Below are 27,318 nucleotides of genomic sequence, written 5' to 3'. Positions count from 1 at the left end.
AGCAGCATATGCAAATTCTATTTGCTCCACATCCTCCTCAATACTTGGTATTGTGGTCTTTTTAATTTAAGCCATTTGGTATATATTTAGTGGTATTCCATGGCTGTTTTTAATTATCATTTACCAAGTGACTAATTTAGATGAGTAATATTGCCTGTACTTATGATTTTGCAAATTGCTTATCCAGGTATTTTGTATGTACTAATTTTATTATATTATCTATCTTTTTTCTCATTTATAAATATTTGATATGAGTCTTTGGTCAGTTATATGAACTACAAATATCTGCTTTCATTTCATGGTTTCTCTTTTTACTGTCTTGATGATATCTTTGATGAGTATAAAGTCTTATTTTAAAGTAGTTTGACTCAGTGTCCTTTTTAGTGATTAGTGGGTTTTGTATTCTTAAAAAAATTTTCCTATACTCCAAGGTCAAGAAGATAATCTTTGTTATCTTCTAGAAGCCTTATTGTCTCACTTTTTACATTTAGGTTAACAATCTATCTGGAACTGATTTTTTGCAAATAATGTGAGGTAGAAACTGAAGATTCATTTTTCCCCCTGATTTGAATGTTTAATCGACCCAACATCATTTATTAAAAAGACTTCCATCCTTCCTTCCTTCCTTCCTTCCTTCCTTCTTTCCTTCCTTCCTTCCTTCCTTCTCTCCCTCCCTCTCTCCCTTTCTCTCTTTCCCTCTTTCTTCTTTTCTTCTTCCCCACTGCTTTACATTGCCACCATTTTTGTAAATAAGTGTTCATATATGCGTGTGGATCATTTGCTGGACTCTATACTATACTTCTTTATGATTGTGCTAATACCATGCTGTTTTAATAATTTTAGCTTTAAAATAAATCTTGGTATCTGGTAATTTAGTCTTTCAAATATTTTTATTTTCTTCCATTGTCTTGGACATTTAAGGTGCTTTACATTGCCATATAAATTTTTGGATTTACTTGTTAATTTTCACAAAATCATTTATTTGGATTTTTATTAGGAATATATTGAATATAGGTAGTTTTGGGGAAGCACTGCCGTCTTCACAATATTGAATCTTTTTATGTGAAAGTAATGCATAGTCTTCCACCCACTGAGATCTTTGTTAATTTCTCTCAATATTTTATATTATTCTACACTGAAGACTTGCTTATCTACTGTTAAATTTATTCCTAGGTATTTAATTTTTTTCATTTTGATGCTAATTTAAATGGTATTATTTTTAAAAATTGTATTATTTGCTTCTTTGTTGCAAGTGTGAAATGCAATTGATTTTTGAAAATTAATACGTAACTTTTGGCTTTGCAATAGTTAACAAATTTATTCTATAAGTCTATCTGTGGAGTCTTTGTATTTTATATGTATAAAATAATGGCCCTTGCAAATAAAGATTGTGTTATTTCTTTCTTTACAATATTATACCTTTTATTAATTCTTTTGCCTCACTGCATTCTGTTAGGATCCAATAAAACATCTTTAGTAAGAGCGGCAACAGATGGCATCCTTGACTTATACTTGCTATCAGGAGGAAAGCATTCAATATTTTCCCATTAAAGCAGGTCATTTGCTGTAGGATTTTACATGTATCCGTCTATTCTTCATTTGTAGGTGCCTTTTAAAAAATCATGGATGGATGTTGAATTTTATTGCGATTTTTCTGCCTCTATTTGAGATGATCCTATGATTTTTCTCCTCTATTTTGCCTAGGTGGTGAATTGCACTCACTGATTTTTACATGTGTTGTCTGCTTGGAATAATTCTCGCCTGACCATAATGCCATGCCTTAGTGTGTGTGTGTGTGTGTGTGTGTTTTCTTTCTGAGGCAGGTCTCATTCTGTTGCTCAGGCTGTAGTGCAGTGACTTGATCATAGCTCACTTTAGTGTTGAACTCCTGGGCTCTTGCTTTGGCCTCTCAAAATGCTGGCATCTTGAGCCACCATGCCCAGCTATGATTTATGTGTATCACTAGATTTTATTTGCTAATATTTTGTGTAGGAGTTTTGTGTCTATATAAATCAGAGTAGACGTTGCTTAGGCCTTTTATTATAATTTCCTCACTGGATTTTGCTATCAAAGTTATGATAACCTCAAAAAACGAGTTAGAAAATCTTTCTTTTTTTCTGTGCTCTGGAATAATATATGTAAAATTGATGTTATTTCTAAATGTTTAGAATAATTCACATAAAATCATTAGGCCTGGAAGTTTGTTTTCAAAGAGTTGTAGTTACAGATTTCATTTCTTTTACTAGATATTAACTATTTGTATTATATATTTCTTCATGTGGCAGTTCAGTATATAAATTATGGCTTTTTAAATTATTTCACCATTTTATTGAAATAATTGCTCTGAAACTGTTATATCTTTTTGTTAGCATTTTATTACCTGAGGGATGTGTAGTTAAGCCCCTTCTTTAAAAAAATCTTGATACTTGGATTTTGTGCCCTCTTTCTTTTTTTCTCTATTTTTCTGGAGATTCATTGAATTTATTAGTCTTTAAAAGAATGAACTTGTAGATTTATTTTCTCTTTTATATATTTCTTTTATCTTTCATTGACTTCTGCTTGATTTTTCTTCTTTCTTGCTGCTTACCTTGAGTTTCATTCATTTCACCTTTCCACCTCTACTGTATGCATTTAAATATGACCTTAATTGTAATATTAAAGTTTTTATAAGTTGAATTTTCATTATCATTCAGTTAACAGTATTTCCTAATTTTCCTTTGTACTCACATTTTAGCTTGTGATTTATTTAGAAGTATATTGTGTACTCTTCAAACATATAAAGGTTTTAACATTATCTTTTTGTTACTGATTTCTAGCCTAATTGTGCCTATTATCAGAAAATATACTCTGTATAGTTTCAGTCTTATTATATTTGTTATATTTGCTTTATATCTACCATTGGGTTAATTGAGATTGTTCATATGATGTGAATTCTGCATTTGCTGAGTAGAAGGTACATGAATTAGGTCAAGTTTATTGATTGCATTGTTCAAATGTACTATATTCACATTGAATTTTTGTCTGCTTGTTGTATCACAGAGAGGTTTGTTAAAATCTTCTACTATGATAATAAATTTGTCCATTTTCCCTTTTGTCATGTCATTGTTTTGCTTCACATGTTTGAGACTAAAATTGCAACAAATTCAGAATTGTAATGTTTTAGAAAGATTGACACTTTTATTATGAAATTACCTCTCTTTGTTGCCAATAATGTTTCTTGCCTTAAAGTCTAATCTGCTAAGTGCTCAGTGCATTTACATATTATTATCATCAAATTTGGGGTTTTAAATTTGCCCTCTTACTCTTTGTTTTCTACTTATCTATCCATTCTATATGTCTTTTCTGTACTTTTTGGCATTTTTTGGATAATATTTCTTCATTCCATTTTTTCCTGCTTTATCTTGCTAATTTTGTTGTTATTTTTTAGTGACTATTCCAAAGATGATGGTGAGCATTCTCGACTGATTAAAGTCCAATATTAATTAGTACTTTTACCACCTTCAAGAAGACGCAAAGATTTTAGAACACTTGAATTCAATTTATATCTCTTCCATGCGTTATGCTATTATTGTAATGAATTTTGACTCTACCTATATTTTAAATCCTGTTAGGTGATTACTATTGTTATTGTAAATCTTCGATATGTATGTAGGTTTACCCACACATTTGTTCTTTCTATTGCTCTTGGTTTCTTTGTGCAGTTCTGGCTCTCACCTGGGATTGCCTTTGCACTTTTGGAATCACTCCTTTTAGCATTTCCCTTAGTTCATGTTGGTGGGTTACAAATCATCATAGTTTCAGTTTGTCTGAAAATATTATTTTGTCATCAAGATGATGGATATTTTTATTGCATAAAGAACTCTAAATTAGCAGTTATTTTCTTTTATAATTTTGAAGATGTTGTTCCATTTCCTTTGGGTTCCATTGCTGTTGTTGAAAAGTCTATCTTCAATCTTACTGTTGCTCACTTAAAAGTTTTTTTGCCTCCAAACAGATTTTAAGTTTTGTTTTTGCTTTTCCTTTAGAGATGGACGTCTCACTATGTTGCTTAGGCTGGTCTCAAACTCCTGGCTGAAAGCAATCCTCTCATCTCAGCTTCTCGTGTAACATAATTTTAAAATTTCTTTCTTAAGCTTTTTATTTCATATATTGGACCTTGGTGGAGTTTTTGTTGTTGTTTCTAACCTCTTTGGGATTCATAGTGCTTCTTGAGTCTACGTCTTTTTTTATTACGATTTTTAAAAAAATGTATTGCCCTTTAAAATATTGTTTCTTCCAAATTCTTCCTCTTGTTTCTTTCCAGAGCAACATTATAGGCATGTTAAAACTTTGCCCTATGTCTTTCATGACTTTTGTGTGATTTTATATAATTTTTATCTTTTTTTGTTGCCATTATTCAATCTGGTATTTCTTTTTTTCTTTTTCTTTTTTTTTTTGAGACTGAGTTTCATGTTTGTCGCCCAGGCTGGAGTGCAATGGCGTGATCTCAGCTCACTGCAACCTCTACCTCCTGGGATCAAGCGATTCTCCTGCCTTGGCCTCCCTAGTAGCTGGGATTACAGGCACCCACCACCATGTCCAACTAATTTTTGTATTTTTAGTAAAGACGGGGTTTCACCATGTTGGCCAGGCTGGTCTTGAACTCTTGACTTCAGGTGATCCACCTGCCTTGACCTCCCAAAGTGCTGGGATTACAGGTGTGAGCCACCATGCCCAGCCCAATCTGGTATTTTCTACTGACCTGTATTTCAATTCCGTCATCCTCTGTGTCTAATCTTCTATTAGTCTTCATCAGTTAAGTAAATTTAGTTATTTTATTTTTCAGTTTCAGAATTTCTATTTGATTAAAAAAATTCTCTAGTGTAAATTTTCTATATTTTGTGTACTCTCTTCAAACAATTAATTCCAGCTATTTTAAAGCCAATCAATTCTGAATGCCCTTGTGCATTTGTTTCTATTTTCTGTTTATTTTCATGGTCTGTTTTTCTAGACTTATCTTCAGACATGCCTCTTAATAGTTACTGAAATTTGGACATTGTGTTTAAAAAGTTTGAGAGTCAATTTATTGATCTGGTTAGTGTTATCGTCCTCCAGAGAGTATTTACTTTTGCTTGATGTGTGTGAGGAGGTCATTATGATGATGGCAAATCTCCTAATCTATTCAGTGATTGTCTACCTAATTAAGCAATTTAGGTGATTTGAAATTGGGCTCCCACTTTGTGATGGTACAATATTTCTAGCACATGCTGTCTCCTAGGGTGTAGCCCTTCAGGAGTCCTAACTGAAAATTTGAGGTAATTATAAAGGCACCACCTCCTTGGTGGTCTCTGTTTGCTTCTTAAACTAGATTTCCTTTACTTCTGAGCATCTTAGTCACTCTATTTCACCTGTTTCTTCACCTCTCAGTGTCCAGTTTCAAATCAGCAGTGCCTTGAGTAAAAAGTACTCAGGAGTTGAAAATCAGGTTCACTGTTTTGTACTTCCCATCTTCCGGGGATTTTATTTCTTCAAGCTCTCATTGCCTGGGCAGCTTTCTGAAGCCTTCAAACTTATAGGTTTTGCATTCTGTTCATTTTTGTAAGCTGCTCTCAGCAGGAGGGTTTGTCAGCAACAATCTTCTCTACAACTAATAAAGCTTGAAATATCTCTAGCATGAGTTATTTTGAAGCAGATAACATTTTAACTCATATGGCAGAAAGAACGCACATCTGCTGAAATTGATGAGTTTCCTGATGCAGAGGCCTTCTCCTTCTCTTCAAACTAAGAAACAAAGTTGGAAGCACTTAGAACATTATGTTTGGAGTAAGAAATGTGAATACTGATGAAAACAGAACTGCAAAAATTTCGCCTAAAATAATGAGTGTTTTAGCATTGTAAAGAATACCAGGAATCACCCCAAATTACCAAAGTTATCATTCTACTTAGGGAACTTAAAATAGAAAGAACCCAGGGCCAGTATCATTTTGATGCCTTTTAAAATTTCTTTTTGAAATAGTGAAATGTCACAATGGATTTTAAAAATAGGGGAATGTTGAAAATGTTGATATTTAATAAATTAGTACTTTTTAACTGACAAATTTCTATATAATATTATCATGCTGTCTACATCAGGAGTTCTCAACCCCTGGGCCACAGACCAGCAGTGGTTCGTGGCCTGTTAGGAACTGGGCTGCACAGAAGGAGCGGAGCAGTGCACGAGTGAGCCAGCAAAGTTTCGTCTATATTTACAGCTGCTCCCCATCACTTGCATTACTGCCTGAGCTCCACCTCCTGTTAGATCAGCAGCGGCATTAGATTCTCATGGGAGCGTGAACCTTATTGTTGAATTGTCCATGCTAGGGATCTAGGTTGCAGTGTTCCTTATGAGAATCTAATGTCTGATGATCTGTCACTGTCTTCCATCACCCCCAAATGGGACCATCTAGTTGCAGAAAAACAACCTCAGGGCTTCCACTGATTCTACATTATGATGAGTTGTATAATTATTTCATTGTATATTATCACATAATAACAATTGAAATAAAGTGTGCAATAAATGTAACGTGCTTGAATCATCCAGAAAACATCCCCACCCCTGTCTGTGGAAAAAATGTCTTCCATGAAACCTTTCCCTGGTGCCAAAAAAGGTTGGGGACCACCGATTTACATAATTAGAAAGTTTATAAAATCCTAATTTATAGAGTGCTCATCAAATGGTAGGAAAGTTAAAGCAGTTTGAGGAACTGATGATTTTTTTTTCAATACTTGGCAGTGCATCTCTATGACCGTGTGGGCAGCTTCTTCTGGAGATAATGTTGACAGTCTAAAAAGTTAAGCTGTGACAATTTACTCCCCTCCCCTGCCCCTATAGCACACTCTGATTTTAAATATTTTCTCTCTTAATTCTAATTAAATGACATAATTATAGCACCATATCCCAGTCAATGTCATTTATCAGTGACAGCTAATTAACACAATTATAAAAGTGAGAGAGCCCTAAGTTACCAGTAAGGTATAGAGCAACTCTGGAAATTTTCTCCTTACTGAAAGGATATATTACACATATTCCTTCACCAGAAGAACAATACACAGTTTACCTTCCCTTTTTGTTTTTGATATCACTTTGTTCCCCATTCTCTACAAATTTAGTTTGAATAACATTTTAAAAACTTGATTCATCGTAGTCATCAGTCCTTCATAAATATTTCTTGACAATTGGCCTCTCTGTAGTTTGCAACTTGGACTATTCATGTTTAACAGCTTGGTTTTTCAAGACTATTGTGTTTCAAATGGTTTTGAGGTTTTATGGTCTGTTGATATTCTGAGGAACTTAGAACACATTCACTTCCTTTTGCTTGGTGAGCTGTCCGGAGCCTTTGCAAATGCATGCAGAGCATGGAAATACCCCAGCTACCCTGCTTTTGAAACAGAATCCTATTTGGAAGGCAGACATGTGGCCCATCTCTGTAGCCATCACTGAGAAATCTGGATTTTCAAGGTAAGTGCAGAAGACTTAGGTTTGGGGAGACGTGAATGAAAGTGCTATAGAATAAAGCACACTTGATTTGTTGGCATAGTCCTAATTCGGAATCTTCAAACGGTTCTGCTCTAAAAAGCAAGCTTATTCTCTCTGACCACAACTCCTCCTTTATAGAAAGAATTGCTCTATTCTTACTGCTTAGGAGATGCTGCTCTGAAAGTAAAACCTAATTTTTATTGGTAAATATGAACAAAAATGATTTCAGAATCTCTCTCTCAAAAAACCAGCTAAACATATCATAGAATTTTTTAGGGCAGCTGGCACTACTGAATTTGTGTATAATTATTAAAATGCTTATCTTTTAAGTGATGTCTTAATTTCCTTTTGTTATGAAAATCCTTTAACTCTATTACTGCATTATTTTCAGATAGAGTTTGAAACTATTCAGGCAGCCCTAGTCAATAGAAGGAAACAATCTGTAAGCAATCAGGTTCTTAGAAATTTCTAAAAGAAGTATATTCAAAATAATGTGAAATAATGGTACTTATAATTCTTTCCATCCCAATTTTAAAGTACTACGTAACAGGAAGGATCTGAAAATAACTTCTTAAGTAAGATAAATAAAAAGAACAACATCTGTTCAAATAATTTTAACTTTAAGTAAAATACTTTCTATACCAGTATTTTCTACTTCCAAGAAGTAATATTTTTCAAATATGTGGAACGAAATATAATGCAAAGTTTTTAAACAATAAGTCAGTAATGCCTAACCTGAATATAGGCATTTAATTTTGTTTCTTTCACAAATTTGTTATATGACTTTTGATAGGTCACTTAATTCTCTGGACTTCAGCGTTCTACATAACTGCCCAATTACTTATCTGAGAAATTACTTATTAAGTACTCCGAAATTACATATCTTTGTTTTCTGTTTTATTGGGTTTATATCAATTAATTAGGATTTTAATCAGTCAATAGGAGTAATGGGAAGACCAATGGATGAGGAATCAGGTGGCGTGAACTCTAGTCCTCTGTTTTCTAGTAATTGGCTGCATAATTTGGGGGAATATTGTCTAAGGATTCCAGACCAGGGGTTGGCAAACTTTTCCTACAAAAGCCTAGATAGTAAATATTTTAGGCTTTGCAAGCCAAGAGGTAGAACTGAGGCTAATATATTGGTACTTACATAACCATTTAAAACTATAAAAACCATTCGTAGCTCACAGGCTGTACAAAAACAAGAAGTGAGCCAGCTTTGGCTTAGGGGACACAATTTTCCAACTATTCTTCTAGCAATGATTTTCAACAATTATAAAATGGAAGTTGTAGACTGGATAAGAGATGCTCAGCTAAGGGAGTTCCTGGATGGTCTTTAGATTGATACATCAATCCTCTGAAATTGCATGCAAAGATGTAAGTGTGTTTTTCTTTTCTTCCTTTTGTGCGTGTGTGTGTTTCTCTCCCACCTTCCTGCCTCCCTGCCTGTCTTCCTCCCTCCCTCCCTCCATCTCTCTCTCTCTTTCTCTCTTTCTTTCTTCAGGGCCTTTCTCTCTGTTGCCCAGGCTGGAGTTTAGCGACCCAATCATGGCTCACTGACTGCAGCCTCAACCTCCAGGGCTCAAGTGATCCTTTAATCTCAGCCTCCTCAGTAGCTGAGACTACAGGTAATTGCCACCTCACCTGGCTAATTAATTAATTTTTTTTTTAAATAGAGACAGGGTCTTGCTCATGTTGCCCAGGTTGGTCTCAAACTCCTGGGCTCAAGTGATCCTCCCGCCTTGGCTTTTCAAAGTACTGGGATAACAAACATGAGCCACTGTGCCTGGCAGCACGTTTTTTTTTTGTTGTTTTTTTTTTTTTGAATAAGAAAAACACGGATTGATTTTCAAAGTGGTCCAAAATCCAATTAAAGTTAAGGACCATAGGTCTAGCTAATTTCTAAAAGTGCTTTCCAAATTTAAAATCAATGAGCCTGTGAAATGTCTACTATGTATAAGCCATTGTGCTAGCACTATAAGAGACGTAGCATGTTGTGACTAAAATAATGTGTTAAATATATTGTTAAATATTATGTTAAAAAATATATTTTTGGGACAGGGCCTTGCTCTGTCTCCAAGGTAGGAGTGCAGTGGCACAATCACAGCTCACTGAAGCCTTCACCTCCTGGAATCAAGTGGTCCTCTCACTTCAGCCTTCCAAATAGCTGGGACTGCAGGCATGAGCCACCCTCCCTGCCTTTTTTCTTTTTCTTTAGAGAGGGGTCTCACTATGTTGCCAAGGCTGGTCTCAAATCCCTGGGCTCAAGCAGTCTTCCTGACTCAGACTCAGACTAAAAATATTTTAAAGAAGTTAGAATATGTGCAAGTCAATGCTATCTTTCAAAGTAATAACACTGAAAACAATTTTCAGTTGGTCAAAGATTTCTGAGACATTGCTTTGCAAAGTGTTTTCAAAGCTAGTTCATGCGTTATACCAAAGTATTTTCCAAATTTTGTTATTGTCCCATCTTATTTTGAATGACAATGTTATTATTCATGACAGTCATAATCAAACTTAATCTAAGCATAGTCTGTTTCCTAAAAACATAATTTCCTTAAGGGCAGGAACTATGCCTTTGCTACCTTTATATTTTAGAACAGGGTTTGACCCATAATAAGTACCCAGCATCTTTGGAATGGTTATATGAGTGAATAAGTGAATGAAATGATGAAGGTATTATCATGGAGATTACGTACCGTAGATACTGAAGGCTTGGAACTCCAGATGGTCTAAAAGCGGTAGTTGCTAAGTCCAAAGATGGCTTCTCTTTTCAAATTTGGATGTAACTGTGATTTCAAAATAATTGGCCAACTCAATATTGCAGTTCCTGATGATTAAGTCACTTTTTAAAAAGAGTGAAATTTGTGGAATTTTATTAACATAGGAGAGAGAAATACTTTTTACAAGGTTGCTAGTAACCTGCTCTCTGGGATGGCGTGAGTGGAGAGTGAAATTTTGTTAATGAAAAGCATTGCCATCAGCATCTGAGCCCCTCGTGTCCTGAGACTGGGTAGAAGATAGTATCAGCTGGAGTATCATGCATAAATGGTAGCTTTTCTGGGAAATCCAAAAGTCAAGTCTGGTAGAATTTAGGGCACCACTCTGCTCCCTGATAAAGAAGTTCAGACTGAGCTCCACTGCCTGCCCAATTGATGACGTCAGTCAGAGCACTGTTTCCTGGGAATTTCCCACAGCTATCCAGGGCAGGGGAATAACTTGTGATCAATCGAATTGTAGCTCTGTTCTTACTCTGGGAACAATTCCACTAAAGGAAATCCAATCTATAATAGCTAGTATATGATTCATTTACTTCTTAGGGAAATTTAAGATTTAAAATGTTAAGAAATGGTAATGAAAAACCTGAGTAGCTTTTGTATATAGTTGGTGTCATGCCTGAGACATCCTTATTCAAAAAAGTGCCTCTCACCTCTACTCTTGTCATCCGCTCATCTCAGAAACTGTTAGGAAATAGCAATGTACTATTTGCTTTGGGATACAATTATACAGTGAACCTGTGCAGTATCACTCTATATTAAATAGCACCATTTTCTTCACACATTTGGCAGTTTTACCGAGGACATATTCCCGGATCTCCTTAAGGATTGAGATTAGTCCCAAATATAATCCAAAGACCACATGCTTCATTAATGGGAGCTCGAATATGTCTTATGATCCAAGGTCTCACTTGGGTGTGGCAGGAAGCTTAGTCCCCTCTCTGAGGATTTCTGAGACTCCCTGGGCAGTGCTTGCATGTTCTACAAATTCAAGAGTGGTAACACGCACTCCTCTCGCTTTGACTGCTGTCCCGAGCTCCATTTTCACATGACCCCTGCACTTCCCTGGAAGGCTTTGCTCCAAAACGTGGTCAAGACCCCTTCCATTCCCTCTCAAACACAAGTAAACTTAAATCTGTGACAAAGCTATTTTTGGGGCAAACTTTTTCTTAAAGGACCAGATCATAAATATTTTAGATTTTGTGAGCCAAACAATCTCTGTTGCAACGATACAACTTACAATTGCAATGTGAATGCAGCCACAGACAATGCATAAATAAATAAGCTTGGCTGTGATCAGATAAAAACTGTATTTACAAAAACAAGTGGCCAGCCCATGGGATGTACTTTGCTGGCCCATGAACTATATTGAATGCTTCGTGTCAACTTTTAAAAATTACAATGTAGTAGGCCGGGCACGGTGGCTCACGCCTGTGATCCCAGCACTTTGGGAGATGGGTGGATCACCTGAGGTCAGGAGTTCGAGACCATCCTGGCCAACATGGTGAACCCCCGTCTCTACTAAAAATACAAAAATTGGCTGGGGCGTGGTGGTACACGCCTGTAATCCCAGCTACTCAGGAGGCTGAGGCAGGAGAATCACTTGAACCCAGGAGGCAGAGGTTGCAGTGAGCCAAGATTGTGCCATTGCACTCCAACCCAGGCAACAAGAGCAAAACTCCGTCTCAGAAAATAAATAAATAAATAAACAAATAAAATTACAATGTAGTAAAAAGAGATATAAAACTCACAGTTAGAGAATGCCTTCCAGAGGTATCAGCACTTCCCTTCCTGGAGGTGTCCATCATTCATTTTAGCCCTGGCCTGAGGCCGTGCTACTGAGACCCACTCATCCTTCCTGGCCAGAAGTCCTCTCTCCTCCTTGCCTTCACTTCCACAAGTTCAGGTTCTTCTCCCCACATGTTAAGCCCCAGCTAGGGATGTGAAAAACAAGTTAATGTCATCATCATCTGACAAGAGGAAGGCCCATTGAACAGAAATGTGGTCCATGGAGGTCGGAAGCATCTCTGAAACTACCAGTAGCACTTACCTTCCATTCACACCACTAAACTGCTTATCAAAATTTTCCTTTCTTGACTAAAAAGAGAGTCTGCTGTAAAGACAATTCTTTTCCCCTTTCTTTTAAGAATTATTATTATGGTAAAGTATATAAAATTTACCATTTTAAATATTTTACCAGATAGCTTAGTGGCTTAAATACATTCAGTTTGTTGTGCGACCAGGACTACAACTCATTTCCAGAAGTTTTTCATCATCCCAAACTAAAACTCTTTACTCATTAAACAGTTACTCCCCATTCTTTCCTTCTCTCAGGCCCCTGGTAATCTTATGAAGCTATGATGAAATTTATCAAATGCTTTTTCTGAATCTATTGAGATGATTACATGGCTTTTGTCTTTCATTCTATTGATGTGATATATCAGATTTGTCAATTTGCATATGTCAAACTATCCTTGTATCCTTAGGATAAATCCCTTTTGGTCATGGTGAATAATCTTTTTAATGTGCTGCCGGATTCCATTTACTAGTATTTTGTTGAGGATTTTTGCATCTGTGCTCATCAGGGATATAGGCCTATAATTTTCTTTTTTGGTTGTATCCTTGTCTGGTTTTGGAATCAGGTTAATGCTGGCCTTGTAGAATGAGTTTAAAAGAATTTCCTTCTCTTCAATTTTCTGGAAGAGTTTGAAAAGAAATAGTATTAGTTATTTTCTAAATGTTTAGTAGGGTTCAGCAGCAAAGTCTTGAAGTCTTGGGCTTTTCTTTGATGGGAGACTTTTTTTAAATTATGGATTCAGTTTTATTATTAATAATTGGTCTATTCAGAGTTTCTGTTTCTTCTTGAGTCAGTCTTGGTAGGGTATATGTGTCCATGAATTTATCCATTTTTGCTAGGTTTTCCAACTTGTTGTTCATGGTAGTCTTCAGTGATCCTTTTTTTTTTTTAATTTCTGTGCTATTAATTGTACAGTCTCTTTTCATTTCTGATTTTATTTATTTGGGTATTTATTTGGGTATTTTCTCTTTTATTCTTGTTTAGATAATCATTTGTCAATTTTGTTTATATTTTCAAACAGTTAAGTTTTTGTTTCATTTCTCTTTTTTTTTTTCAGTTTCAATTTCATTTATTTCTGCTCCGATCGTTATTATTTGTTTCCTTCTTCTAATTTGGGATTTGTTTTGTTTTTGTTTTTCTAGTCCCTAGAGATACATTGTTACATTGTTTATTTGAAATCTTTCTACTTTTTTGATGTAGGCATTTATTGTTACAAACTTCTTTCTTAAAGCTGCTTTTGCTGTGCTCCATAAATTTTGGAATTTTAGGTTTCTATTTTCATTTATTTCAAGAAATTTTAAGATATCCTTCTTAATTTCTTCATGACCAATTGGTCATTCAGGAGCATGTTTTTTTTGTTTGTTTGTTTTTGTTTTTGTTTGTTTTTAATTTCCATGCATTTTTACAGTTTTGAATGTTTCTCTTGTAATATACTTTGGATGTCCCCTCCGAATCTCATGCTGAGATGTAATTCCCAGCTTTAGAGGTGAGACCTGGTGGGAGGTGTTTGGGTCGTGGGAGCAGATCCCTCACGGCTTGGTGCTGTCCTCCTGATAGCGAGATGGTTTTCACAAGATCCACTCATTTAAGTGTGTAGCACTTCCCCCGTCCTTTCCCCTTTCACAGTGTGACGTGCCTGCTCCTGCTTCGCCTTCCACAATGAGTAAAATCTTCCTGAGTTCTCCCCAGAAGCAGATACTGGCACTATGCTTACTGTAGAGCCTGCAGAGCCATGAGCCAAATAAACCTCTTTTCTTATAAATTACCCAGTCTCAGGTGTTTTTTATAGGAATACGAGAGCAGCCTAATACACTCTTGTTATTTATTTCTAGATTATTTCATCATGGTAAGAAAAGATATTTGATATTATTTCAATTCTTTTAAATGTGTTGAGGATTGTTTTGTGGCCTAACATGTAACCTATCCTGAAGAATGTTTCATGTGTTGATGAAAAAAAAAAGTGTATTCTGCAGCTGCTAGATGAAATGTTTTGTAAATATCAGTTAGGTATATTTCATCCAAAGTGCAGCTTAAATCCAATATTTCTTTATTTATTTTCTCTCTATATCATCTGGCCATGCTGAGAACAAAGTGTTGAAGTCTTCTATGTTACTGTATTGTAGTCTATCTCTCCCTTTAGATTCAATAACATTTGTTTTATGTATCTATGTGCTCTGGTGTTGGGGCATATATATTTGCAATTGGTATGTTCTCTTTCTGAATTGATCCTTTTTATCATTATATGATGACCTTCTTTGTATCTTTTTAGAATTTTGATTAAAATCTCTTTTATCTGTATAAGTATAGTTACTCCTGCTCACGTTTGGTTTCTGTTTACATGGAATATCTTTTTTCATCTCTTCACTTCTAGTCTATCTGTATTATTACAGGTGAAGTAAGTTTATTGTGAACAGCATATAGTTGGGTCCTTTTTTTTTTTTTAAACCTAGTTACCCAGTCTATATCTTTTTTTTTTTTTTTTTTTGAGGCGGAGTCTCGCTCTGTCGCCCAGGTTGGAGTGCAGTGGTGCCATCTTGGCTCACTGCAACCTCTGCCTCCCGGGTTCAAGGTTCAAGTCAGTCTATATCTTTTAAGTGGAGAATTTAATCCATTTACATTCAAGGTTATTATTTATAGGTGAAGACTTACTCCTGTTATTTTGTTAATTGTTTTATTGTAGTTTTGTACCTTCTTTGTTCTTTTTTTCCTCTCTTATTGTTTAGTATTGTGGTTTGATGATTTTCTGTAGTATAAGGTTTGATTATTTTCTGTTTCTCCTTTGTGTATCTGCTGTACAAGTTAGTTTTATACTTTTGCATTTTTTCGTGATGATTGTCATTTTGCTTTAGATGTAGGACTCCCTTGAGCATTTTTTGGTAAGGCTGGTGAGTGGTAGTAAATTCCCTTAGTTTTTGTTTGTCTGGGAAAGATGTTTTTATCTCCATTTCTGAAAGATAGCTTTTCTGGGTGTAGTCTTGAGTGGAGGTCTTTCCCCCCCTATAACACTTTGAATATGTCATCCCATTCTCTCCTGGCCTGTTAGATTTCTCTTAAGAAATGTGTTGTTAATCTAATGGGGATACCTTTAGAGTGATTTTACACTTTTTATTGCTGTTTTAAGAATTCTCACTGTCTTTGACTTCTTTTTTTTTTGTGGGCTGAATTGCATGCTGTTTTTCTTTCTTTTTTCGTTACACTTTAAGTTCTGTGATACATGTGCAGAACGTGCAAGTTTGTTACATAGATATACATGTGCCATGGTGGTTTGCTGCACTCATCGACCTGTTATCTATATTAGGTGTTTCTCCTAATGCTATCCCTCCCCTAGCTCCCCATCCCCCGACAGCCCCCAGTGTGTGATGTTCTCCTCCCTGTGTCCATGTGTTCTCATTGTTCAACTCCCACTTATGAGTAAGAACATGCAGTGTTTGGTTTTCTGTTCCTCTGTTAGTTTGCTGAGAATGATGGTTTCCAGCTTCATCCATATCCCTGCAAAAAACATGAACTCATCCTTTTTTATGGCTGCATAGTATTCCATGGTGTATATGTGCCACATTTTCTTTATCCAGTCTCTCATTTATGAGCATTTGCATTGGATCCAAGTCTTTGCTATTGTGAATAGTGCAGCAATAAACATACATGTACATGTGTCTTTATAGTAGAATAATCCTTTGGGTATATACCCAGTAATGAGATTGCTGGGTCAAATGGCATTTCTGGTTCTAGATCCTTGAGGAATCACCACACTGTCTTCCACAATGGTTGAAATAATTTACACTCCTACCAACAGTGTAAAAGCATACCTATTTCTCCATATCCTCTCCAGCATCTGTTGTTTCCTGGCTTTTTAATGATCACTATTCTAACTGGCGTGGGATGGTATCTTATTGTGGTTTTGATCTGCATTTCTCTAATGACCAGTGATGATGAGCTTTTTTTCGTATGTTTGATGGCCACATACATGTCTTCTTTTGAGAAGTGTCTGTTCATATCCTTTGCCCACTTTTTGATGGGGTTGTTTGTTTTTTCTTGTAAATTTGTTTGAGTTCCTTGTATATTCTGGATATAAGCCCTTTGTCAGATGGATAGATTGCAAAAATTTTCTCCCATTCTGAAGGTTGTCTTTTCACTGTGATTATAGTTGTTTTTTTTTTTTTTTTGCTGTGCAGAAGCTCTTTAGTTTAATTAGATCCTATTTGTCAATTCTGGTTTTTGTTGCCATTGCTTTTGGTGTTTTAGTCATGAAGGCTTTGCCCACGCCTATGTCCTGAATAGTATTGCCTAGGTTTTCTTCTAGGGTTTTTATGGTTTTAGGCTTTATATTTAAGTCTTTCATCCATCTTGAGTTAATTTTTGTATAAGGTGTAAGGAAGGGGTCCAGTTTCAGTTTTCTGCATATGGCTAGCCAGATTTCCCAACAGCACTTATTAAATAGGGAATCCTTTCCTCATTGCTTGTTTTTGTTAGGTTTGTCAAAGATCAGATGGTTGTAGATGTGTGGCACTATTTCTGAGGCCTCTGTTCTGTTCCATTGGTCTATATGTCTGTTTTGGTACAAGTATCATGCTGTTTTGGTTACTGTAGCCTTGTAGTATAGTTTGAAGCCAGGTAGCATGATGCCTCCACCTTTGTTCTTTTTGCTTAGGATTGCCTTGGTTATATGGGCTTGAGGAGTCACGTACGGCTCTATTTCTGTAAACTGAGCCAATAGGCCTCAGTGGCAACTTGGGACAAAGGGGATGAAGCACCTTGTAGTGGTGAGTCTAGACCCTGGGATGGTGGGGCTTAGCAGCATCCCAGACTCTGTGAGAGCAGGTACAGTGGCAGCAAGTACCCCAGAATGGTGGGGCACAGCTGTTGGGGCCCTGGGGGAGCATGAAGCAGCACAACAATGACTCTACTCCCTCGGAAGAGGGGTATCTCAGTAGTTCAGACTCTAGGGGGCTAGTCCAACTCCAGGGAAGCAGAATACTAGAGTTGTTTTGCCTGTAAGGTGGGGTGTCTCAGCTCAGCCACTGCTGTTTCCCTTGGATGTAGGGTATCATGTCAGTTCAGCCTTAGATGTGCAGCTTCTTAGCTTGAAGTCTGTAAAGACAGAGTTCTCAAGGGGCAATGTGCCACTTCAGCCAGTCCTGGAAGGTATGACTAGTCTGGATGACCCGGGCACCATTTCCTTGGGACACAGGGCACTGTTTTGGCTTAGGTACTGCAGTGTATGACCACTTCAGACAGTCAAGGCACCATTTCCTGGGAGGCAGGTTGTTGCTTCAACTTAGACTTTGGTGAGGTATGACTGCTCTGGGCAGCCAAGGCACTGTTTCCCTGGGATGTCAGGCATAGCTTCAGCTCTGAAACCTGTGTCAGGGCACAGTAGTAACTGGAAGGGATGCGAGGCAGTGTGCAACTTCAGTACTGGTCCTGTGGGACAGGTGCAGCAGCGAGTGGGAGGGGCTTTTGGAGCAGCTCTGCCAGGGCACTGTTTACTTGGGAGGCAATGCACAGCCTTGGCTTAGGCCCCTCAGGGCAGGGTGCAGCAGCAACCGGGAGAAGTAGATGAAGCAACTCCACCAAGGCACCATTTCCCCAGGAAAGATTGTGCAACTTGAGCTCAGGCCCCAAGGGGCAGGGCGCAGCAACAACTGGAGAGGTGGATGGAGTTGTTCTGCTGAAGAACTGTTTTCCTAGAGGGAGCGTGCAGCTGCAGCTCAGGTCCTGTCTTTGTGTTGCAGTGAAGGAATATTGAGGCTGGGTAGTTTATAAAGAAGATTGGTTTATTTAGCTCATGGTTCTGCAGCCCGTTCAAGAAACATGGCAGGTGTGCAGATCACATGGCAAGAGAGGAAGCAAGAGAGATGGGGAAGGTGCCAGGCTCTTTTTAACAACCAGCTCTCAGGGAAATTCTCACGGGAATTAATAGAGCAAGAATTCACTTATTACCATGAGGAGAGCACCAAGCCATTCATGAGGGATCCACCCCCATGACCTTAGCACCTCCTGTTTGGCCTGGATTCCAACATTGTGGATCCAATTTCAACATTAGGCTTGGAGGGTCAAATATCCAAACTACAGCTCTATCCTAAGGGTAGAGCTCAGTGACTGGGAAGGGTAGATAAAGGAATTCCACTAAGGCACCATTTTCCCAGCAGGCAGCGTGCAGCCTCAGTTTAGAGCCCAGAAGGCAGGGCACAGCCACGACTGGGAGATGTATACGGAGCTGTTCTGCCAAAGCAAGGTTTCCCTAGGAGGGATTGCACAGCTTCAGCTTTAGCTCCAGGCAAGGGGGCAGATGGAGGAGCAGGTAGAGTGGTTCCACTGCTGCTTGGCCTCCAGGGAAGGGTGTAGCAGCTGCTCACAGCTCAACTTGGGGATTTCAGGCCACAGAATGGGGGTGGTTCTGTGGCAGCTTAACTTCAGGTATGAAGAGGCACCCATAGCTCCATGCCCCTGGAGCAAGACACACTCCAACATAGTTCCAGTTCCAAAATGGCATAACACAGTAGCCATGCAGGCCACTGGGGGTGGGGCACTGTGTCCACTCCTTCTCTGCTAGGAGCACAGCTGTGTGGACTCCAGGCAGCTCCCTCAGCTCGACTTAATGCCTGTGAGGACTGTAGAGACTCACTGGCAAGGTCTGTAGATGTCCAAAGTGTGGATGATGTTGGCTAGGGTTCTCTTGCTCACCTTTCTGACAATGGGAGAAATTCCTCCTGGCTCCCAGCTGATCCTGGCTGGGGGATGGGATGTAGGAGTCCTTGTGTTTCCTTCTGTTCTCTATGTGGGTATCCTAAGTTTCCGTGTTCACTCAGGTTTCTATTACTTCTTTAAGGAACTCCACCACTCTGCTTTAGCTATTTTTATTAAAATGTAGTTATTTATTCATTGTTTTGTCTGTCTTTGTGGTGAGGACATGTGCTAGGGGCTTCCAGTCAGCCATCTTTCTGTCACTTAGCTATACTTTCTCTTTAAACACTTAAGTAGTGTTTGAATTTAAAAATGTATATTGACAAGCCAACATGTCATGTTGTCACTGTGTGGCAGTGGAGGTTATCCCCTGATTATCTTTATTCTACTTTCAGTCTCTATAAATTTGACAATTTTAGGTCCCTTGTATAAATGAAATTACATAATATTTGTTCTTTTGCTTAAAGATAAACTCTTGCATCTGTTCTTGGAATCACATGAAAAAGTAAGTTACCCATATACCTTGGCCTCCAGCCACCTCTGGTTTGGAAGTACAGACAATCCCCCATATAAACAATGGTTGACTTATAAGTTTGCAACTTTATAATAGTGTGAAAGCAATATTCACTCAGTAGAAAACAAACTCTGAATCTTGACTTTTGCTTAAAAATCATTTATAATAACGTTGTTATAAAATAGCTTTGTGTTAGATGATTTTGCCCAACTGTAGGCTAATGGATGTGTTCTAAGCATATTTAAAGTAGTTGAGGCTAAGCTATGATGTCTGGTAGGTGAGGTATGTTAAATATACTTTCAACTTAATGGTATTTTCAACTTACAATGAGTTTTTAGAGACAAAACCCCTTTGAAAATTTAGGAGCATCCATATTGGAATCTTGTCTAAGAATACCCTGCTATGTGTTTTTCATGCATTACTGCCCACTGTCCTCCACCTGTTGCTCCTGAAAACATATATTGTCAGTTCCCTTCTTTGGAATGTTATGATCTATGCCTGGCATTCAACCACCTCATTTTCCTCAGCGCGACTTGCTATTCAACCCAGCACATGGACCACTGATGCGCACATATGGAATTGTTCTCATTTCTCTGTGTCATCTAGTATAATGGCACTCATGTAACACATCTATGCTGTCTTACAAAGATAATTTTAGTTTAGGTTTAATCTTATTATTTGGTTGTAATCTCCTTGTAGAATAGGATCCAGTCTTTATGCTATGTGATGGCCTTGCTTAAAATTTTGGCATGAGATGCAATAACGTTTTAAAACGTTAAACAATTGTCACATTAATTTGACGCCTACTCTCTCTCTCCTCTCCCCAGTCACCCTTCATACTCATTTCAGATGCAGTAAATTTGAAACAAACATATATAGGTTTCTTAGTTGAGTTTTCTGGAAAAAATTTTAATAGTAAAATAGAAATGATTTTGCCTAATTTACTCTTTATAATACCATAGATAGATAGAGAGTGAGAGAGAGAGAGATTCAAAGATATTTTTATAACCCATGCATTCCAGGAGACTATAATTAGTTAGAAGGACACAATTTATATATGTAAAACTAATGCCAAGATCAGAAGACTTTCTGAAAATCTATACTTGTAAAATGCTTTATGATTTATAAAGAGGAGGTAGAAGTAATAATTCTTATTTTACTGTTTTTTTCCCCAGATACTTAATTACAAGAAATTACAAGTTAAGTGTCAAATTTTCTTCACAGGAACAGATCTAAAACAGGCCAATTTGGAGACATTTGCAGAAAAACAGAGTGATTAGATAATCTTTGTTAGCATAAATGGAAAAAGAACATTGAGTAAATATCATTAACCAAATGACTGAGTGGGTAGCTAGTTTTGTAGCTAGTTTTCTAGAATATGTCCTAATACAATTAAAGTTTATTTTAAAAACTTTAAAGCCTTATAATGCAAATGGAAAAATCAAGGCTCAAGGTCACCTAGCCAGTCAGGAGAGTGAATTTTGACTTCAAGCTCTAAGTGTGTCTCAGCAGCCTCCATGCTCAGGCATGAGTTACGGATGTGGACCCTGAATGCTGTGGTGGTTTAGGAAGGAGGGAGATCAGTGAAGGTGGAGAGATCAGAAGGTTGACTCTTCACTGAGTCTCAATATAAAAATGGCCTTTGGATAAACAACAAGGAAATTGACACTCAGGCACATTAAGGCAGTGATTCTCAAATTGGGTTTGTTTCAGAATCACCTGAACCACTTACCAGCACCAGTCTCTCCACAAATTCTAATCCAGTGGTCTGAGAAGAGGCTCTGGGCACCAGGGATTTGATTAATCTCTTTAGGTGATTATGAAGGCTAGTGGTTAGGAGCCTGGTTATCTCTCATCTTGTATCCTAATCTTGTATAGTAAGTGCCAATACCAAGGACATAACTAACAGCTGCTCTGAGGGCTTAAGTTTAAGAGAAGGAGGAATAGAGAAGTTTCTAAGATATTCAGAGAGACCCTGTGCATCCTGGCCCCTGTGCCTGGCAGCATGGGATACATACAGGAGGCTTATGCCACGGGGGGAAATACAGGCTAGTAATTTTATTCCGTATTGCCTAGACTTTCTTTATAAAAACTGTGATGATTCTCTCTGCTATTGAGTACTTTAAAGAAACAAGCACACCTGCCATATTCCAGATGCATGGCCTTGGTCAGCTTCATGAAGCCTCAGCTATTTGTGTAAGTAAAAGGAAGAGAGTGATATCTAACTCAAATGAAAAAATTGTGAGGATCAAAAGTAATAATGTGTGAAAAATGCCTAGGACAGAGCATTATTCAAAATTATTACCCTCTTCCCTCCTACCACCATTGTACAGTTTTTAGTTTTTATAACATCTATAAATAAAAACAAACTATCCTGTCTCACTATTCCATCACTCAATGACTTTCAGCCAAAGGCCACTAAAACGTGTTTGTAGGGCTTATGACTCATTGCAGGGAGCGAAAACACACGCCATGGGGAATCTTGAGGCAACTTAGTAAGAGAGTATTAGAAACAGTCTGTGGAAGGATTTGGGTTTTGGATGGGTGACTAGGGAATGTGGGGATTTGCTATGTATTGGATGCTGTCAGAAAGCAGGGACAACTTTATGATTAGGTAAAGAAATGTCAGTCACTAATTTTAACCAGAAAGGGGAGTACTTGGTATTTTACGGGTGGCCCAATGATCTTGTTTTTGTCTGTGCTTAGACAAAATTGTGCAATAGACTTGTTTTGTACCACTTTGTCATGGCCTTAGAGTGATCTTACTTGAGCTGCTCTCTTTTAATTTCTCACATCTGAAATAAAAGAAAATGTAGGAGCAAAGCTGATATATATTTGAATTGTGAAAGGTGAAGAAGTGTTGAGACATTGAATATTTGTTGAGCAGTTTCTGTATCCTACGTCAAGATAAACTTCGAGCCTTCTGAGAATCTCACAAGTGTCTTATCTACATAAGGTGGGATTTGAAGCCAGATCTAGCTGACTTTTAACCACTGAAACTCCCAGTCTGATGTGCTGTCACCTTATTGAGCTGTGCTTTGGGCACCATTAGAGCATGCGAAAGAATTCCTGCCTGTCTGTTGAAATGGCCTGGCTTTGACTTTACTTACAATAGACTTGACTTACTTACTTACAATTTGACTTTTCTTACAACATACTTTGATTTAGAATCAGGGATTGGCAATTTTTTTTTCTGATCTGTTTACTATCTGAAGTATCAGATAGTAAACCTTTGTGGTTCTGTGGGCCATAAAGTTTCTAGTAGGCCTACCCAACTGGCAATGCAGTGAAAGAGTGGCCATAGATCACATGTAAACAAATAGGTGGGCCGGATGCAGTGGCTCATGCCTGTAATCCCAGCACTTTGGGAGGCCGAGACGGGTGGATCACGAGGTCAGGAGATCAAGACCATCCTGGCTAACATGGTGAAAACCCGTCTCTACTAAAAATACAAAAAATTAGCCGGGCGTGGTGGCGGGCGCCTGTAGTCCCAGCTACTCGGGAGGCTGAGGCAGGAGAATGGCGTGAACCTGGGAGGCGGAGCTTGCAGTGAGCCGAGATTGCGCCACTGCGCTCCAGCCTGGGTGACAGACCAAGACTCCATCTCAAAAAAAAAAAAAAGACAAATAGATGTAGTTATGCTCCAATAAAACTTTATTTATAAAATCAGGTGGCAGGTGGAATTGGGCCCTTTGGCTATAGTTTGCAAACTTTTTATCTAGATGATAAATAAACAAGATCCCAAGTGAACTTGGATTTTAAAAAATGTATTGAACACATTTAAAGTTGCTTTGAATAAGTAAATATGTGTAATAAATATAAATATAAGCAAATATTAATGTTGTGAGGTTTTGTTTTTTCAGGGGTTTATTTATTTATTTATTTTTAAGATCGCTTATTTCCAAACACGACAGAATCAGTGTGGTGCCTCATGCCATTTGCTTTTTCCATCTGTATAGTGACAACTGGATCTTGTGAGGCCAAAGTGGTTATTGAATAGTTTTTCTGTCCTTCAGTCTATCAGGCACCATGCTTGGCCCTTGCTTTTATTATTCCTTAAATGATAACTCTTGTTTGCTAAACCGAAGCTTGGAGAGGGTGAACAATTTGTCCTCAGTCATCCAGATATTGTGGTAGAGCTGGTGCTGAAACTCACACTTTTTCCACTATACCCTATCCCTCAATTTTTACAAATTATTCAATTGATGTTCTGGGCCAAAAGAAGATCTTTGGATCATCTTCTGAATCATCAAACTAAAATGATGTGATCAGATTGAATTTAGTGCAGAGTGTATTTTGTTACATTTTACTTTTTTGAAAAATTAGGATTAGAGGCTAACTGTGGAAATTAGAATTCAGTACCATAGTGTTGGAGGGCATTGCATATTGAGCCTCAGCATGCTAATTTCCTTTTTATGGATTCCTCTTTCGGCAACGCATAGCATAATAACCCCACCTGAAAACCAAGATCATCTACCACCACCATGTCAGATTGTCTCCACTGTAGCTTGATGGTAGAAAGATGAGGTAAGGCATATCATGAGAGAGATTCACTGTGAACCTCCTCTACCACATGCTGTGCCACTGATCTCAGGCAAAAGGAATTTTCAACTAGAATCTCTTATTCTGTAAATGTGGAAAACAAATACAAACATGTATAGGTAACTGGTATGGTACATTGTTATGATTTTATGTTTATAGTCAAATAACACACAATGATATTTTTCATGCAAATTAATTAAAACAACCTCCTAGTCATATAATGTATACATTCATTTATACCATATACCCAGCTCCTACATATTTCTATGGATAAATATGGAAGATATCCCAACATTATCACAAGTATATTATATATGTAAGATTAAATTTGAAGCCAGATCTTCAAATCTTCAAAACTTTAATATCGCCACTAAACAATTTTCTCTTTTAGAAGAGTCCAACCTATATTTTTCTCCTACCACCAGCCTAGTAAACTCACCTGCCCCAGGAAATTGTGTCTGATTAACCTGAGCGTGGATGCTTTATTCTTCCAGTCTAGACAGGATTTGCATCCTTAGCTTATGCTGAAAAGTGAGCATATACCCCATTGTGCATGGAACTATGTCATTGTGGTAGGACATTATTATAGTGAACATACTCCTAGTAGCTCCATTTGCAAACTTGGGGACTACACATCTTATGATTCATGGTCATTTAGCAAAGAAAAGTCTTCCAAGTGCTTCAAATGGAATATAGAAGAAAATGTATGATTATTTTTCCTAAGTCTCTTTCTCCAGTACCTCATTGTGTATTCATTTATGAAAATAGTAATAACTATTAATAATAGGAAATATAAATCATAATAGAAACATGGTCATCCATATATTTCTCACTTTAATGTTCGAGTGGGTTGTTGGGAGAGGAATGGAGGGAGACTTGCTTCATGACCCAAGGAAAGGCCTTTGAGAAGCACCACTAGATCTCAGCTCAATTCTGTCTTTTGTTCTATTTCACTTCCTATGCAGACTTGCCAGATTTAGAAAATGAAAACACAGGACTCCCAGTAAAATTTGAATTTCAGATAAATGGTAAATTTTTTTTAGTACAACTATGTTCCAAATATTGCATGGGGTATTTATACAAAATAATCATTTGTTGTTTGCCTAAATTTCAAATTTAACTGGGTATCCTGCATTTTATCTGTCAACCCTACACACAAATCCTTAAGGCTCTGAGTTTTCCTGTGGAGAGTTTTCTCGTTCAACAGAACTGGATTTAATTTTCTGCAGAACCACACATAAGCCTTTAGAAAACTTGCTTAACCTGGAGCTAATAATTCATATTGTAGAGTTGTCATGAGGATTAAATGGAGAGAATGCAAATAAATCTCCTAGATTCAGGTTAGGATTCAGCAGCTGCTCGAAAAACATTAGGTAAATGTTTATTTTCTTTTTTCCTTTCAAACTTATTTCAATGCTTTCCTAACCTTTCCGGGAAGAATAAGGAGCTCCTCCCTTTTCCCTTTCAACAGGCTGTACTTATTTCTGTTGCAGCAACCTACATGGTTTAAGGCTTGTTTCGTAATAATGACATAGACATATCAATTTCTTTCTTGTTTGGTTTGTGTTTTGTCAGACATAACTTTTTGAGATTTTTTTCTTTCAAAACTTTCCAAGTCATCTTATTTAAAACACGTCTAAATAATGGCCTTCTAAGCAATTTTTAGACATAAAGTCTGATTTTAAAAATCTCATTTTTAACTGTAGAGTTTGGTACACAAATTATCTATTGATAAAATGTACATCTATTTCTTCCTTTTAGTTTTTTGTTTACTATTTGTCTATATTTTTGTAGGTTTTATTTTTCTCTCCTTTCTTCCTCCCTTTTCCCTCCTTTTCTCCCTCCCTCCCTTCTCTCTTTTTTTCCTTCCTTCCTTTCCTCCTTCCTTCATTTCTTTTTTAATTAAGTAAACTTTTTTCTTCTTCACTTCATTTTTTACCTTTACTAGTTTGGAAGATATACACTCTATTTTTACTCTTTTATTGCTGTCAAATACAAATTTTCACATTAGTTTAAGAAAACTGAAGTTAAATAATCTTACTTTCTTCTCAAACAATACACATATCTCAGAACACATAGACAGAAAGGCCCCCCAAAGTCATATAATATTGTTGCCTAGTATTTTAGTATTTTCTAGTATTTTAAACCGATAAATTAGATATTGTTGATTCATACAAAATATGTTTACCCACATATTTACAGTGTTTTGAAGTAACATTTCTTCCTTTATTATTTGATTTTCCTTCTTGTGTAACTTTCATTGTTTTTCAAATGTATCTTCCATATGTACCTTTAGTAAGGGTAAACCAGTAGTATTATCTTTCAATTTTCATTTGTGTAAAAGGTCTTTATTTTGCTCACATTCTTCAAAGAATTTTACTGGGTACACATTGTAGGTTGATTATTCTTTTCACTCATTTTTTAAAGATAGTAGTTGACTGTCTTCCTGCTTCCACTGCTACTTTTAAGAAGCCGTTTGTCCTGAATGGTAATGCCTAGGTTTTCTTCTAGGGTTTTTATGGTTTTAGGTCTAACGTTTAAGTCTTTAATCCATCTTGAATTGATTTTTGTATAAGGTGTAAGGAAGGGATCCAGTTTCAGCTTTCTACATATGGCTAGCCAGTTTTCCCGGCACCATTTATTAAATAGGGAATCCTTTCCCCATTGCTTGTTTTTCTCAGGTTTGTCAAAGATCAGATAGTTCTAGATATGTGGCATTATTTCTGAGGGCTCTGTTCTGTTCCATAGATCTATATCTCTGTTTTGGTACCAGTACCATGCTGTTTTTGTTACTGTAGCCTTGTAGTATAGTTTGAAGTCAGGTAGTGTGATGCCTCCAGCTTTGTTCCTTTGGCTTAGGATTGACTTGGCGATGCGGGCTCTTTTTTGGTTCCACATGAACTTTAAAGTAGTTTTTTCCAATTCTGTGAAGAAAGTCATTGGTAGCTTGATGGGGATGGCATTGAATCTGTAAATTACCTTGGGCAGTATGGCCATTTTCACGATATTGATTCTTCCTACCCATGAGCATGGAATGTTCTTCCATTTGTTTGTATCCTCTTTTATTTCCTTGAGCAGTGGTTTGTAGTTCTCCTTGAAGAGGTCCTTCACATCCCTTGTAAGTTGGATTCCTAGGTATTTTATTCTCTTTGAAGCAATTGTGAATGGGAGTTCACTCATGATTTGGCTCTCTGTTTGTCTGTTGTTGGTGTATAAGAAGGCTTGTGATTTT

General features: G+C 37.1%; 1 protein-coding gene across 4 annotated transcripts in view; it reads left to right on the top strand.

The window, feature by feature from the left end:
- The first annotated feature begins 6,402 nt into the window (after positions 1-6,402).
- LOC100450487 (probable G-protein coupled receptor 141) overlaps positions 6,403-27,318 on the top strand; it is a 66,858-nt gene continuing 45,942 nt past the window's right edge. Inside the window, exons 1-2 of one of the 4 annotated variants that reach the window (XR_010140844.1) lie at positions 6,403-7,477; positions 9,000-16,486. The gene's annotated coding sequence lies outside the window, so the exon portion shown is untranslated. Of the gene's footprint in view, positions 7,478-8,999; positions 16,487-27,318 lie in introns of those variants that run through there. The other 3 variants (XM_054559304.2, XM_054559305.2, XM_054559303.2) reach the window with 3 other exon arrangements.

This window comes from Pongo abelii, chromosome 6, assembly GCF_028885655.2.
Source record: "Pongo abelii isolate AG06213 chromosome 6, NHGRI_mPonAbe1-v2.0_pri, whole genome shotgun sequence".
Classification (NCBI taxonomy): Eukaryota; Metazoa; Chordata; class Mammalia; order Primates; family Hominidae; genus Pongo; species Pongo abelii.
Note: the sequence above shows the minus strand (reverse complement) of the source record. Positions and strands in the feature narration are given on the sequence as shown.